Source organism: Coregonus lavaretus (assembly GCF_964263955.1).
Source record: "Coregonus lavaretus genome assembly, chromosome: 22".
Classification (NCBI taxonomy): Eukaryota; Metazoa; Chordata; class Actinopteri; order Salmoniformes; family Salmonidae; genus Coregonus; species Coregonus lavaretus.
Genome location: NC_140009.1, coordinates 41,128,773 through 41,143,615, shown reverse-complemented (window position 1 = coordinate 41,143,615; position 14,843 = coordinate 41,128,773). Strand labels below are relative to the sequence as shown.

At 42.6% G+C, this 14,843-nt stretch overlaps 1 long non-coding RNA gene across 1 annotated transcript in view; it reads right to left on the bottom strand.

The window, feature by feature from the left end:
- Window positions 1-13,916, bottom strand: part of LOC311149819 — a 398,282-nt gene extending 384,366 nt beyond the window's left edge. Inside the window, exon 1 of the long non-coding RNA XR_014615056.1 lies at window positions 13,776-13,916. This is a non-coding gene — a long non-coding RNA (uncharacterized lncRNA). The remainder of the gene's footprint in view (window positions 1-13,775) is intronic.
- Window positions 13,917-14,843: the final 927 nt, after the last annotated feature.

Below are 14,843 nucleotides of genomic sequence, written 5' to 3'. Positions count from 1 at the left end.
TGAAATCCTGCAGCGCCTGCAAGGTCCCCCTGCTCAAGAAAGCACATATACAGGCCCGTCTGAAGTTTGCCAATGAACATCTGAATGATTCAGAGGAGAACTGGGTGAAAGTGTTGTGGTCAGATGAGACCAAAATCGAGCTCTTTGGTATCAACTCAACCCGCCGTGTTTGGAGGAGGAGGAATGCTGCCTATGACCCCAAGAACACCATCCCCACCGTCAAACATGGAGGTGGAAACATTATGCTTTGGGGGTGTTTTTCTGCTAAGGGGACAGGACAACTTCACCGCATCAAAGGGACGATGGACGGGGCCATGTACTGTCAAATCTTGGGTGAGAACCTCCTTCCCTCAGCCAGGGCATTGAAAATGGGTCGTGGATGGGTATTCCAGCATGACAATGACCCAAAACACACGGCCAAGGCAACAAAGGAGTGGCTCAAGAAGAAGCACATTAAGGTCCTGTAGTGGCCTAGCCAGTCTCATTTTACATTTACATTTTAGTCATTTAGCAGACGCTCTTAACCAGAGCGACTTACAGGAGCAATTAGGGTTAAGTGCCTTGCTCAAGGGCACATTAACGTCATTTAGCAGACGCTCTTAGCCAGAGCGACTCACAAATTGGTGCGTTCACCCTATAGCCAGTGGGATAACCACTTTACAATTTGGGGGGGGGGGGGGGGGGGGTTAGAAGGAATACTTTATCCTATCCCAGGTATTCCTTAAAGAGGTGGGGTTTCAAATGTCTCCGGAAGGTGGTGAGTGACTCCGCTGTCCTGGCGTCGTGAGGGAGCTTGTTCCACCATTGGGGTGCCAGAGCAGCGAACAGTTTTGACTGGGCTGAGCGGGAGCTATGCTTCCGCAGAGGAAGGGGAGCCAGCAGGCCAGAGGTGGATGAACGCAATGTCCTCGTTTGGGTGTAGGGACTGATCAGAGCCTGAAGGTACAGAGGTGCCGTTCCCCTCACTGCTCCATAGGCAAGCACCATGGTCTTGTAGCGGATGCGAGCTTCAACTGGAAGCCAGTGGAGTGTGCGGAGGAGGGGGGTGACGTGAGAGAACTTGGGAAGGTTGAACACCAGACGGGCTGCGGCATTCTGGATGAGTTGTAGGGGTTTAATGGCACAGGCAGGGAGCCCAGCCAACAGCGAGTTGCAGTAGTCCAGACGGGAGATGACAAGTCTCCAGACCTTAATCCCATAGAAAATCTGAGGAGGGAGCTGAAGGTTCGAGTTACCAAACGTCAGGCTCGAAACCTTAATGACTTGGAGAAGATCTGCAAAGAGGAGTGGGACAAAATCCCTCCTGAGATGTGTGCAAACCTGGTGGCCAACTACAAGAAACGTCTGACCTCTGTAATTGCCAACAAGGGTTTTGTCACCAAGTACTAAGTCAGAGTTTTTTTTTGCAGAGGGTTCAAATACTTATTTCCCCCATAAAAATGCAAATCAATTTATAACATTTTTTACATGCGTTTTTCTGGATTTTTTTGTTGTTATTCTGTCTCTCACTGTTCAAATAAACCTACCATTAAAATTATAGACTGATCATGTCTTTGTCAGTAGGCAAACGTACAAAATCAGCAGGGGATCAAATAAATGTTTCCCTCACTGTATATTCCGCAATGTTAATGAATAAGTCTTGGGTGGTTGAGTCTTTTAACATTGAGTACATTCGGAAAGTATTCATACCCCTTGACTTTTTCCACATTTTGTTATGTTACAGCCTTATTCTAAAATTGATTATCAAGCTACACACAATACCCCATAATGAAAACAGGTTTTTAGAAAAGTTTGCAAATGTATTACAAATTCAAAACAGAAATACCTCATTTACATAAGTTTCAAACCCTTTGCTTTGAGACTCGAAATTGAGGTCAGGTGCATCCTGTTTCCATTGATAATCCTTGAGATGTTTCTACAACTTGATTGGAGTCCACCTGTGGTAAATTCAATTGATTGGACATGATTTGGAAAGGCACACACCTGTCTGTATAAGGTCCCACAATTGACAGTGCATGTCAGAGCAAAATCCAAGCCATGAGGTCGAAGGAATTGTCCATAGAGCTCCGAGACAGGATTGTCTCAAGGCACAGATCTGGGGAAGGGTACCAAAAAAATTCTGCAGCATTGACGGTGCCCAAGAACACAGTGGCCTCTATCATTCTTAGATGGAAGAAGTTTGTAACCACCAAGACTCTTCCTAGAACTGGCCACCCGGCCAAACTGAGCTATCATGGGAGAAGGGCCTTGGTCAGGGTGGTGACCAAGACCCCGATGGTCACTCTGACAGAGCTCCAGAGTTCCTCTGTGGAGATGGGAGAACCTTCCAGAAGGTTATGGTAGAGTGGCCAGATGGAAGCCACTCCTCAGTAAAAGGCACATGACAGCCTGCTTGGGGTTTGCCAAAAGGCACCTAAAGGACTCAAGATTCTCTGGTCTGATGAAACCAAGATTGAACTTTTTGGCCTGAATGCCAAGCATCAGGTCTGGAGGAAACCTGGCACCATCCCTACGGTGAAGCATGGTGGTGGTAGCATCATGCTGTGAGGATGTTTTTCAGTGGCAGGGACTGGGAGACTAGTCAGGATCGAGGGAAAGATGATTGGAGAGAGTACAGAGAGATGCTTGATGAAAACCTGCTCCAGAGCTCTCAGGACCTCAGACTGGGGCAAAGGTTCACCTTCCAACAGGACAACAACCCTAAGCACACAGCCAAGACAACGCAGGAGTGGTTTCGGGACAAGTCTCTGAATGAGTGGCCCAGCCAGAGCCCGGACTTGAACCCAATCGAACATCTCTAGAGAGACCTGAAAATAGTTGTGCAGCGATGCTCCCCATCCAACATGACAGAGCTTGAGGGGATCTGCAGAGAAGAATGGGAGATACTCTCCAAATACAGGTGTGCCAAGCTTGTAGTGTCATACCCAAGAAGACTCAAGGCTGTAATAGCTGCCAAGGTGCTTCAACAAAATACTGAGTAAAGGGTCTGAACACTTATGTAAATGTGATATTTCAGCATTTTATTTTTAATAACTTTGCAAAAAAATTTAAAAAACGGTTTTTGCTTTGTCATTATGGGGTATTGTGTGTAGATTGCCGAGGGCAAAAAACAATTTAAGCAATTTTAGAATAAGGCTGTAATGTAACAACGTTTTGAAAAAGTCAAGGGGTCTGAATAGTTTCGAATGCAATGTATTCCAATCAGTATTCTCAAAACAATTCTGCAGCATTGAGTTTGCCTCTGTCCAGCGCCTCACTATTCTCTGTATTGGTGGTTCCCTCTTGAGTTGCTGCTTGTAGGCGGGGAGTAGGAACAGAGAGACATAATCTGCATTCACCAGCACTGTCTTGACTGCCTCATTCATTACTGCTGTTGTCACGTTCTCTTGCATAATTCAACAACTGTGTGAATAGCAGGACACCCTTGGATTAAAAATCAACACGCTTTGTTCTAGATTACACTTATCTAAACACAAATTACATTGTTTGCGAGATCAGACATGATATCACTGTTCATTTTTGGAAGTTGCTTTCATTTCAGCGCATCTAAATTGTAAACATTTAAACTTAATTAAATTATTTTTAAAAAATTATTCCACAAAAATGAACACCCATCAAAATAAAGTTATCTTCTCTTTCTTGTGATGTAAGTGTCTAGACGGTGCATTAAATCCCAGACGAAACTTTAGCACTCTGACGATTCAGTGGTAAGATAATGTATTCCATTGAGTCCATTTCAGCCATTACCTGGGTGTGTTTGACAGGAAATTTCCGCGGCCGTAACATTAACAGGAAGAGAAGGCAAGCAAGAGTATGAAAGAGTTGCAGGAATAAATAGAAAGCAGTCAATCCAGCGAGATTTAAGTGACAAGTGGATTTTGCACCCCTCAAACACAGGAAATAGATGGCTGAAAAAGATAGATCCTCAGGTGGGCAGGGCATGCACGTTGCTACAAATTGTATAGGCTACACATTTCAATTGTGTCATGGGCTGAAGTCCAAACTCAAAGTAGACAGCCTTCGGCCCTAAACCCTCAGCCCTTGAATTACATTCCACATCGACACATCCGATTGTACCTTAAATGACCCTTGCTCAAGCGTGGGACAGTGGTAATCTGAGAGGCAACGTCCTTGGTGGAAATCCTGAAGTTGAGCTTGAAAACAACCAACCTAAAGCTAGCAATGTACCTAGCAAGCTAACGTAGCTAGCTAACACTACTGTAAGGTAGCTAGCAACAGTTACTCATAGCTGGCTAGCTAGTTTTATAGTTTGGTCATTTATTCCAATACATTTCAGAATCCCCAAAAATATGTTTATGAAGCTAGCTTTGTTTTATAGGCTCCTCACTACGAGACTAAGCCAATTTGCCATCATCTATATATATGTTTTAGCAAGCTAGAATCATAATTTTGTCTGACATGCCAAAAATGCAGCCTGGTTGATTAAATTTGACACTTCGTGGCCACCAGAGTTTGACACGTGACTACAGTTTGAATTGAATTGTCAGTCATATGAAAAAAGTTATTTAAATCTCTAAATCGAGGGCCGAGGCAGAAAAGTTTGTGAATTAGACCTCCATTTAAAATGGCAATCAAACTGCATCCGGTTTCGACTGGAATCCCCCGAGGGAAAGTGGCTAGCGCGAGGACTGAGGGGGTAAAAATAATGTGTTTGGACTGCAGCCATGGAATCACAAAATCAGATTACTCTATTCATGGTGAGACAAGATGATTGAATACACTTACTTTTAGTACAGTGGGGAAAAAAAGGATTTAGTCAGCCACCAATTGTGCAAGTTTTCCCACTTAAAAAGATGAGAGAGGCCTGTAATTGTCATCATAGGTACACGTCAACTATGACAGACAAAATTAGGAAAAAAAATCCAGAAAATCACATTGTAGGATTTTTAATGAATTTATTAGCAAATTATGGTGGAAAATAAGTATTTGGTCACCTACAAACAAGCAAGATTTCTGGCTCTCACAGACTTGTAACTTCTTCTTTAAGAGGATCATCTGTCCTCCACTCGTTACCTGTATTAATGGCACCTGTTTGAACTTGTTATCAGTATAAAAGACACCTGTCCACAACCTCAAACAGTCACACTCCAAACTCCACTATGGCCAAGACCAAAGAGATGTCAAAGGACACCAGAAACAAAATTGTAGACCTGCACCAGGCTGGGAAGACTGAATCTGCAATAGGTAAGCAGCTTGGTTTGAAGAAATCAACTGTGGGAGCAATTATTAGGAAATGGAAGACATACAAGGCCACTGATAATCTCCCTCGATCTGGGGCTCCACGCAAGATCTCACCCCGTGGAGTCAAAATGATCACAAGAACGGTGAGCAAAAATCCCAGAACCACACGGGGGGACCTAGTGAATGACCTGCAGAGAGCTGGGACCAAAGTAACAAAGCCTACCATCAGTAACACACTACGCCGCCAGGGACTCAAATCCTGCAGTGCCAGACGTGTCCCCCTGCTTAAGCCAGTACATGTCCAGCCCTGTCTGAAGTTTGCTAGAGTGCATTTGGATGATCCAGAAGAGGATTGGGAGAATGTCATATGGTCAGATGAAACCAAAATATAACCTTTTGGTCAAAACTCAACTCGTCGTGTTTGGAGGACAAAGAATGCTGAGTTGCATCCAAAGAACACCATACCTACTGTGAAGCATGGGGGTGGAAACATCATGCTTTGGGGCTGTTTTTCTGCAAAGGGACCAGGACGACTGATCCGTGTAAAGGAAAGAATGAATGGGGCCATGTATCGTGAGATTTTGAGTGAAAACCTCCTTCCATCAGCAAGGGCATTGAAGATGAAACGTGGCTGGATCTTTCAGCATGACAATGATCCCAAACACACCGCCCGGGCAACGAAGGAGTAGCTTCGTAAGAAGCATTTCAAGGTCCTGGAGTGGCCTAGCCAGTCTCCAGATCTCAACCCCATAGAACATCTTTGGAGGGAGTTGAAAGTCTGTGTTGCCCAGCGACAGCCCCAAAACATCACTGCTCTAGAGGAGATCTGCATGGAGGAATGGGCCAAAATACCAGCAACAGTGTGTGAAAACCTTGTGAAGACTTCATGAAAACGTTTGACCTGTGTTATTGGCAACAAAGGGTATATAACAAAGTATTGAGAAACTTTTGTTATTGACCAAATACTTATTTTCCACCATAATTTGCAAATAAATTCATTAAAAATCCTACAATGTGATTTTCTGGATTTTTTTTCCTCATTTTGTCTGTCATAGTTGACGTGTACCCAGTGGCGGCTCCTGAAAAAATTCTCAGGGGGGGCAATTTTTCTGATGATTTAGGTGACCTACACACATTTTTAAAAAGATATGTCCAGCAACAACATGAAGACAGGGGCAGCATATAAGTCAATACCAGAAGCATTTATTGACTGATCTCAAAAGTGTTGGCTTACAAAATCAAAATAAGTTATCACAGTAAAAATAATCAAGGGTGTTCTTTCACATTCCTCAACACTGCATAAACAATATGCATTTCCATAAACAAATGAAATATCAGCTGAAAATACAGCATCTTGGTATTTGTTCAGATTGCAGGATCAACAAGAGCTTTTACCACATTTTTTGCCTCATGGTTGAATTGGAAATATGTGCACCTGAGCATAATTCACAACAAGCAAGCAGGAGCTTTTGATAGAGGCTACTGAAAACATTGATGCAAGTTATTGGTAATAAGACATTTTTATAGACTTCCATATTCTGCCCTCTTGTATAGATTTGTGAAAATGAACAGTGATAGACATTTTGCCTGAAAACAGAATTTGAAAGTAATTTCTAGAAAAGGTAAACACAGCTATCTGTATGGCTTTGTAAAAATGAACAACCATATTCTGGCCAATTGTATAGATTTGTAAATATGAACAACCATATTCTGGCCAATTGTATAGATTTGTAAAAATGAACATGAACAGATTATTTTTTTTAAATACTTTTTTTAAAATGAAAAATAACTATTTTAAACAACATCAACTGTGAACTGATTTGGGCGTGTGTGTGTTAAAGAGACAGACAGGGAGGGACAAAGAGAGAGAGAGGCTACATTACTTGTACTGAAACTGTTCTCTTCTCTGTTTCAATACAGCAAAGTGTTCAATGACTTTCTCATTGAAATCAGGCATGCTGAGGACTAGTTCCCTCTCCATGGAAAGCATGGCCAGTGCATTCAGACGTTCCTGGCCCATTGAATTTCGCAGGAATGTCTTAACTCGTGTCAAAGTTGAGAAACATCTCTCAGCTTCAGCTGTTGTCATGGGAGTAGTTATGAGGATGTTCAACAGAGTCACAGTCTCAGAGAACGTCTCCTGGAGGTTGTAGCTCATGAGAACCTGGTACAGTGCCAGTGCACCACAGCATCCCTTGAATTCAGGATTCTCATAGATCAGAGATAGTTCTGTCTTGAGCTTTGCCTTGCTCAGCATGGGGTATGCATTCACAGTGGCATTCAGAGCCTCATCAGGAAATGAATGGCAGTACCTTTCAAACATGTCTGCTTGCAGTAAGGTAGCACTCACAAGGTGGCCAGAGAAAGAGAACCTTTCTTTGGTGTGATCCAGGATGGTGTTGCAGACCTCTTCAGACAGCCTCTGCTTCTCCTCTTCTCTCAAAGCTGTTCTGGGTCTTTTGGCTCCTGTTGCTTCTTGCAGCTGCTGTTGAGAGGAGTCCCTGAAGGCAAACAGACCAATGTGTTTGTTGGCTTTGTACAGTATTGTTGTCTATGTGATGCACAGGTATATGCAATGTATCCATGTATAGTACAAATACTTCAGTTCCACTTAAAATGGGCAGGGATGCATAAAGTCTTTAGTGTTTAAGTTAGCCTTTGTGTCTCACATAGCCTGGATGTTCAGCACAGTATACAGTGGTGCTCATAAGCTTATGATCCCATGCTAAAGTTGACTAAAAAGAGGAATAAAAAAGAAAAGAAAATTGGTGTCCTTAAAGGTTGGATTTTCCAACTTTTTTAATTAAGTCATTAAGATCAATTTCCAAAAGATGATTTTTTTATTTTTTTATTCCTCTTTTTAGTCAACTTTAGAATGTGTTCCACTTATGAGCACCACTGTACAGTACACATAGTATATAAAATAAGCTAGATTACACCACTGGCCATATATAATGAGAATAATGTAATTTCAAACACAAATGCAGTCTCCTTTCATGCATACATTTTCAAATAAAGCTCTGCTTTGAGAAAGATCGAATGATATTGTTTAATCTTACCTTACACTGCTTGTGAAGCTGTCGAGGGCACGTTTGATAAAGACAGCATCGATGTCCTTCTTCTGTAGCTTCTGGTACAGAATGTCGACGTGGGGCATGATTTTGTGAAAAAGCCGCAGGAAAAAAATAAAATCTTCATCATGTAGCATCCTCACGTAGCCAGATGCCTCTCTCACGGTGGGCTGGTCAAATGAACCCAATGAACCCGTCCGAATGGCTTCAAAACATTCTATGAGGTCGTCTCGATTCTCGTAGACAGTGTTCACGACTCTGCTTAGTAGAAACCTGTTGAATTATTAAATTTGGTCTGGGAGGTCCTAATTGTTTCGTTGCCAATTTATCTTGATTTGTTCGCCGACAAAAAGGAACTTCTTTCAAAGAGACAATCGAGTTGCACTGAAGGCTAGCCATTTTGACAGTAGTAGTGAATTGATTGATGAGGCTACCCGCTCTTTTCTTAGTTACGTTCATGGTTATGTTACGTATGACGAAAGCGCGTAAGTGCAAGCCCTCAGAAACCCATAGAGATTGTATTGAAAGCTCTGATAATTGAAAAAAAATGATTTTACATTAGAGGCTATGAGAGACTTCTGGGCGATTTTCAACCTGACTGAAATCGCCCCAAAACGGGCGGGGACATTTGAAGCCCGACTTTAGCCTGATTGGACATTTAGTGGCAGATCAGACGTCTAGATTAGAACACTGATAACTACTGTTGCCGTGATATAATTGATTAGAAAAAAAATCCCTTCCTTTTCCCGTTTGGCAGTGCGTCGCCCATATCGCCCTAATGAACACACCGCCCCTGCGTGTACCTATGATGAAAATTACAGGCCTCTCTCATCTTTTTAAGTGGGAGAACTTGCACAATTGGTGGCTGACTAAATACTTTTTTTTCCCACTGTAGTATGCAAAACTCACTGCCCATAAAAGCTACTTTTGAAATACTTTGCATGTTACACTGTGGTCAGTGCATTTCCTGTTCTACACTGAACAAAAATATAAACGCAACATGTAAAGTGTTGGTCCTATGTTTCATGAGCTGAAATAAAAGATCCCAGAAATGTTCCATACGCACCCAGAATAAGATTGTGCGCAAATTTGTTTACATCCCTGTTAGTGAGCATTTCTCCTTTGCCAAGATAATCCATCCACCTGACACGTGTAGCAAATCAAGAAGCTGATTGAACAGCATGATCATTACACAGGTACACCTTGTGATGGGGACAATGAAAGGCCACTCTAAAATGTGCAGTTTTGTCACACAATAGAATGCCACAGATGTCTCAAGTTTTGAGGGAGCGTGCAATTGGCATGCTGACTGTAGGAATGTCCACCAGAGCTGTTGCCAGATAATTTAATGTTCATTTCTCTACCATAAGCCGCCTCCAATGTCATTTTAGAGAATTTGGCAGTACGTCTAACCGGCCTCACAACCACAGACGGATGTCAACATTGTGAACAGAGTGCCCCATGGTGGCGGTGGGGTTATGGTATGGGCAGGCATAAGCTACGGACAATGAACACAAATGCATTTTATCGATGGCAATTTGAATGCACAGAGATACCGTGATGAGATCCTAAGGCCCATTGTCGTGCCATTCATCCGCCACCATCACCTCATATTTCAGCATGATAAGCATGCAAAGGAGATGTGTCGCTCGCTGCATGAGGCAAATAGTGGTCACACCAGACACTGACTAGTTTTCTGATCTACGCCCCTTCCCTTCTTTTAAGGTATCTGTGACCAACAGATGCATATCTGTATTCCCAGTCATGTGAAATCCATAGATTAGGGCCTAATTTATTTATTTCAATTGACTGATTTCCTTATATGAACTGTAACTCAGTAAAATCTTTGAAATTCTTGCATGTTGCGTTTATATTTTTGTTCAGTATGCTTTCCCTTACAAGTGCTGTGGTTAACACACACACACGCACGCACGCATGCACACACACACACACACACACACACACACACACACACACACACACACACACACACACATGCATATTCACTCCACTGCTCTTGGTTTCACTGGCCTCCTGTGTGAAGTCTCAATGTTTGTAGATTTAAAAATGATCTACAATTGCATAATTGTAATGTGTGTTCAACTTTATTATAATATAATAACAGATTATATAGAGTTAGCTACAGTGCCAACATGTGTGAGTCTAGTGTTGTAAATCTGTCTTCAAGGTTTATAGTCAAGTATCTGTCTGCCAAGCATCATAAACAACTCAATTACTTCCCCTGGCTCGTTTCAAATAGTAGCCTACAGCTGCCATTCTGTAGCTCAGTACACAGAAAATCTGGTCTACATTTGTGCTCACAAGTGGAAGTATGCATTTTTATGGATTGCCAGATAGTTGGGTGTTTTGTGCAAGTAACTATTTCAAACCCATAACCACATGGAAAAATACTATAGTATACTTACTATGGTATAAACACTATAGGATTCACTGTAGTGTTTCTGCGGACTTTACTGTAGTATTCACTGTAGTGTTTTGCAAACTAAAGTCCGCAAAACATTATAGTGAATACTGTAGTATACTGTAGTTAACTATAGTATACATACTGTAGTAAAAGAAAACTGTAGTATATACAGTGCATTCTGAAAGTATTCAGACCCCTTCCCTTTAACCACATTTTGTTACGTTACAGCCTTATTCTGAAATGGATTAAATAAAATATTTTCCTCATCAATCTACACACAGGACCGCATAATGACAAAGTGAAAACAGTTTTTTAGACTTTTTTGCAAATGTATTAAATTTTTTAAACAGAAATACCTTATTTACATAAATATTCAGACCCTTTGCTATGAGACTCCAAATTGAGCTCAGGTGCATCCTATTTCCATTGATCATCCTTGAGATGTTTCTACAAATTGATTGGAGTCCACCTGTGGTAAATTAAATTGATTGGACATGATTTGGAAAGGCACACACCTGTCTATATAAGGTCCCACAGTTGACAGTGCATGTCAGAGCAAAAACCAAGCCATGAGGTTGAAGGAATTGTCCGTAGCTCCAAGACAGGATTGTGTCGAGGCACAGATCTGGGGAAGGGTACCAAAACATTTCTGCAGCATTGAAGGTTCCCAAGAACACAGTGGCCTCCATCATTCTTAAATGGAAGAAGTTTGTAACCACCAAGACTCTTCCTACAGCTGGCCGCAGGCCAAACTGAGCAATCGGGGGAGAAGGGCCTTAGTCAGGGAAGTGAACAAGAACCCGATGGTCACTCTGACAGAGCTCCAGAGAACCTTCCAGAAGATCAACCATCTCTGCAGTATTACACCAATCAGGCCTTTATGGTAGAGTGGCCAGACGGAAGCCACTCCTCAGTAAAAGGCACATGCCAGCCCGCTTGGAGTTTGCCAAAAGGCACCTAAAGGACTCTTACACCATGAGAAACAAGATTCTCTGGTGTGATGAAACCAAGATTGAACTTTTTGGCCTGAATGCCAAGCATCAGGTCTGGAGGAAACCTGGCACCATCCCTACGGTGAAGCATGGTGATGGCAGCATCATGCTGTGAGGATGTTTTTCAGTGGCAGGGACTGGATTACTAGTCAGGATCGAGGGAAAGATGATTGGAGAGAGCACAGAGAGATCCTAAATGAAAACCTGCTCCAGTGCGCTCAACAACAGCCCCTTCACATTACACTGCATGCAGTTTGGCTTCACAGCAAAACACTCCACAAAAAAGGCCAACTGCTTTCTTCTGGAAAATGTGAAGTCCAAGATGGACAAAGGGGGCATTGTTGGGGCTGTATTTCCAGACCTAAGGAAATATTTTGATACTGTTAACCATTAGGTTCTCATCACAAAACTGTCCAAGTTCAACTTTTCCCCCAATGCCTTGAGATGGACGAAATCATACCTTGAAGGCAGAACCCAGTGTGTCAGAGTGAGCAATGAGCTGTCGCCCACTCTCGGCAATGATGTGGGCATGCCCTAACGGTCAATACTGGGGCCCCTCCTGTTCAGCCTGTACATTAATGATCTGCCTTCTGTCTGTACTGGGTCTGAAGTTCAAATGTTTGCAGATGATACAGTGATACATGTGAATAATGTCGGCGGAGGGGATGGCTGACGTTTTCTGGGCTCCTAACCAACTGTACTATTTTGTTAGTTTTTTCACATTGTTTGTAACTTATTTTGTACATAAAGTTGCTGCTACCGTCTCTTATGACCGAAAGGTGCTTCTGGACATCAGAACAGCGATTACTCACCTCGATTACTCACCTCTTCTTGAATGACTCCGACGCGAAGGATATACTGCTCTCTGGAGACCAGGCCCAAATCTCAGTCTTTTGCGTGAAGTAAAGGCTGAGATACAGAGGGAGATTGTCGGGGTGCCTTGTTAGGATTCGTAGGCAAGTGAGTAAATCACCATTACCATCGGTTCTATTGGCCAACGTGCAATCACTGGAAAACAAACTCGATGATCTACGGTAGAGACTATCCTACCAACGGGACATTAAAAACTGTAATATCTTATGTTTCACCAAGTCGTGGCTGAACGACGATACGGATAATATAGAGCTGGCTGAGTTTTCCGTGCATCGGCAGGACAGAGCAGCTACATCTGGTAATACGAGGGGCGGGGATGTGTGTCTATTTGTAAATAACAGCTGGTAAGCGATGTCTAATATTAAATAGTCTTGAGATATTGCTCACCTGAGGTAGAGTAGCTCATGATAGGCTGTAGACCACACTATCTACCAAGAGAGTTCTCACTATTTTATTCGTAGCCGTCTATTTACCACCACAAACTGATGTTGGCACTAAGACCGCAATCAACGAGCTGTATAAGGCCATAAGCAAACAAGAAAATTATCATCCAGAAGTGGCGCTCCTAGTGGCCGGGGACTTTAATGAAGGCAAACTTACATCCGTTTGACCTAATTTCTACCAGTGTTTCACATTTGCAACGAGAGGAAAAAAAACTCTAGACCACCTTTACTCCACACACAGAGACGCATACAAAGCTCTGCCTTGCCCTCCATTTGACAAATCTGACCATTATTCTATTCTCCTGATTCCTGCTTACAAGCAAAAACTAAAGCAGGAAGTACCAGTGACTCGCTCAATATGGAAGTGGTCATATGACGTGGATGCTACGCTACAGGACTGTTTTGCTAGCACAGACTGGAATATGTTCCGTGATTCATCCAATGGCATTGAGGAGTATACCACCTCAGTCACCGGCTTCATCAATAAGTGCATCGACAACGTCATCCCCACAGTGACGTACGTACATATCTGTCACGAAAATGTATATCTCTAATTAATCAAACTTAATGCTTTGAATAATTCCCAGAGGGTGTAAGGCTCTGGTTTAATCATGAATTAAACGAAGGTCTGCAACCAACAAGAACGATCTGTATGTTTTAGTCATTGAGAGCTCTGGCGCCAAAAAACATACATACAGCTTGTATATCCCTTGACACACAAAGGCATTTTGCTCCGCCCACCTTTAAACCGTTTCTTAGTCCCCTTCACCCTGGAATGCTTTCTCAACAGTTTCTAACTTCCCCCTCTGTTAGTGGGTTGACACTACATTATAACTCTAACACCGTTCACACATTTATACTGTATTTGGGGTGAAATCCTTTAGTCATTATTCTTAAAATACAAATGAATCTATCAATCCACCCCTTTGACTAAATGTTTTCACATTCAGGATAAATGTATTTACAAGCATGATTAATCTCAGAGATTACGTCAGAACTAATAAACATTTCATCCAATTGCGGTCTTTCAGGGTCAAAATCCTCGTCATCCACCAAGCCTGGAGGATCGTTTTTCACATTCCCCTGGTCAGAGTCCGGAGTCGGTCCATCTCTCATCATTGTTGAGATACTGCATTTCACCAACACCTTACTCACCAATCCTCGGACACAGGGAACAAGACAACAACCACATAATACAAGAATACCCATACAAACACTGACCGCCCCTAAGATGGTGGCTGCTATGGTTTTCCATTTACCAAACATTTCATCAAACCACCCTATCCACGATGTACTAACTTCTGTGTTCTCAGTTCATTCTTCACTTAGTGCAGTTCATTCTGCAAGAGCACTGGTGACTGTCCCATCCAGTGTGGTGTTGTTAGGGATAAATGTGCAACAATGGCTTATCATTCTATAGACACCGGCCCTTTCTGCTGTCACGACCGTCTATAAAGGGAGCAGACCAATACGCAGCGCGTTGAGTGAACATGATGACTTTAATATATAAAGCACGTAACTACAAAACAAAAGACGATAGTGAAGTCCAACAGTGACAAATACTGAACCTGGAACAAAAACCCACAACCACAAGGTGAAAACACACAGTATAAATATGGCTCCCAATCAGAGATAACGAGCCGACAGCTGATACTCGTTACCTCCGATTGGGAGTCACTGACCAAACACGGAAACAAAACCAAAACCAAACACAACAAATGAACACACCCTAACCCAACACAACCAAATGAATACACCCTGGCTCAAACAACACAGTCCCGGAGCCAGAGTGTGACAGTACCCCCCCCTAAAGGCGCGGACTGCGACCGCGCCTCAA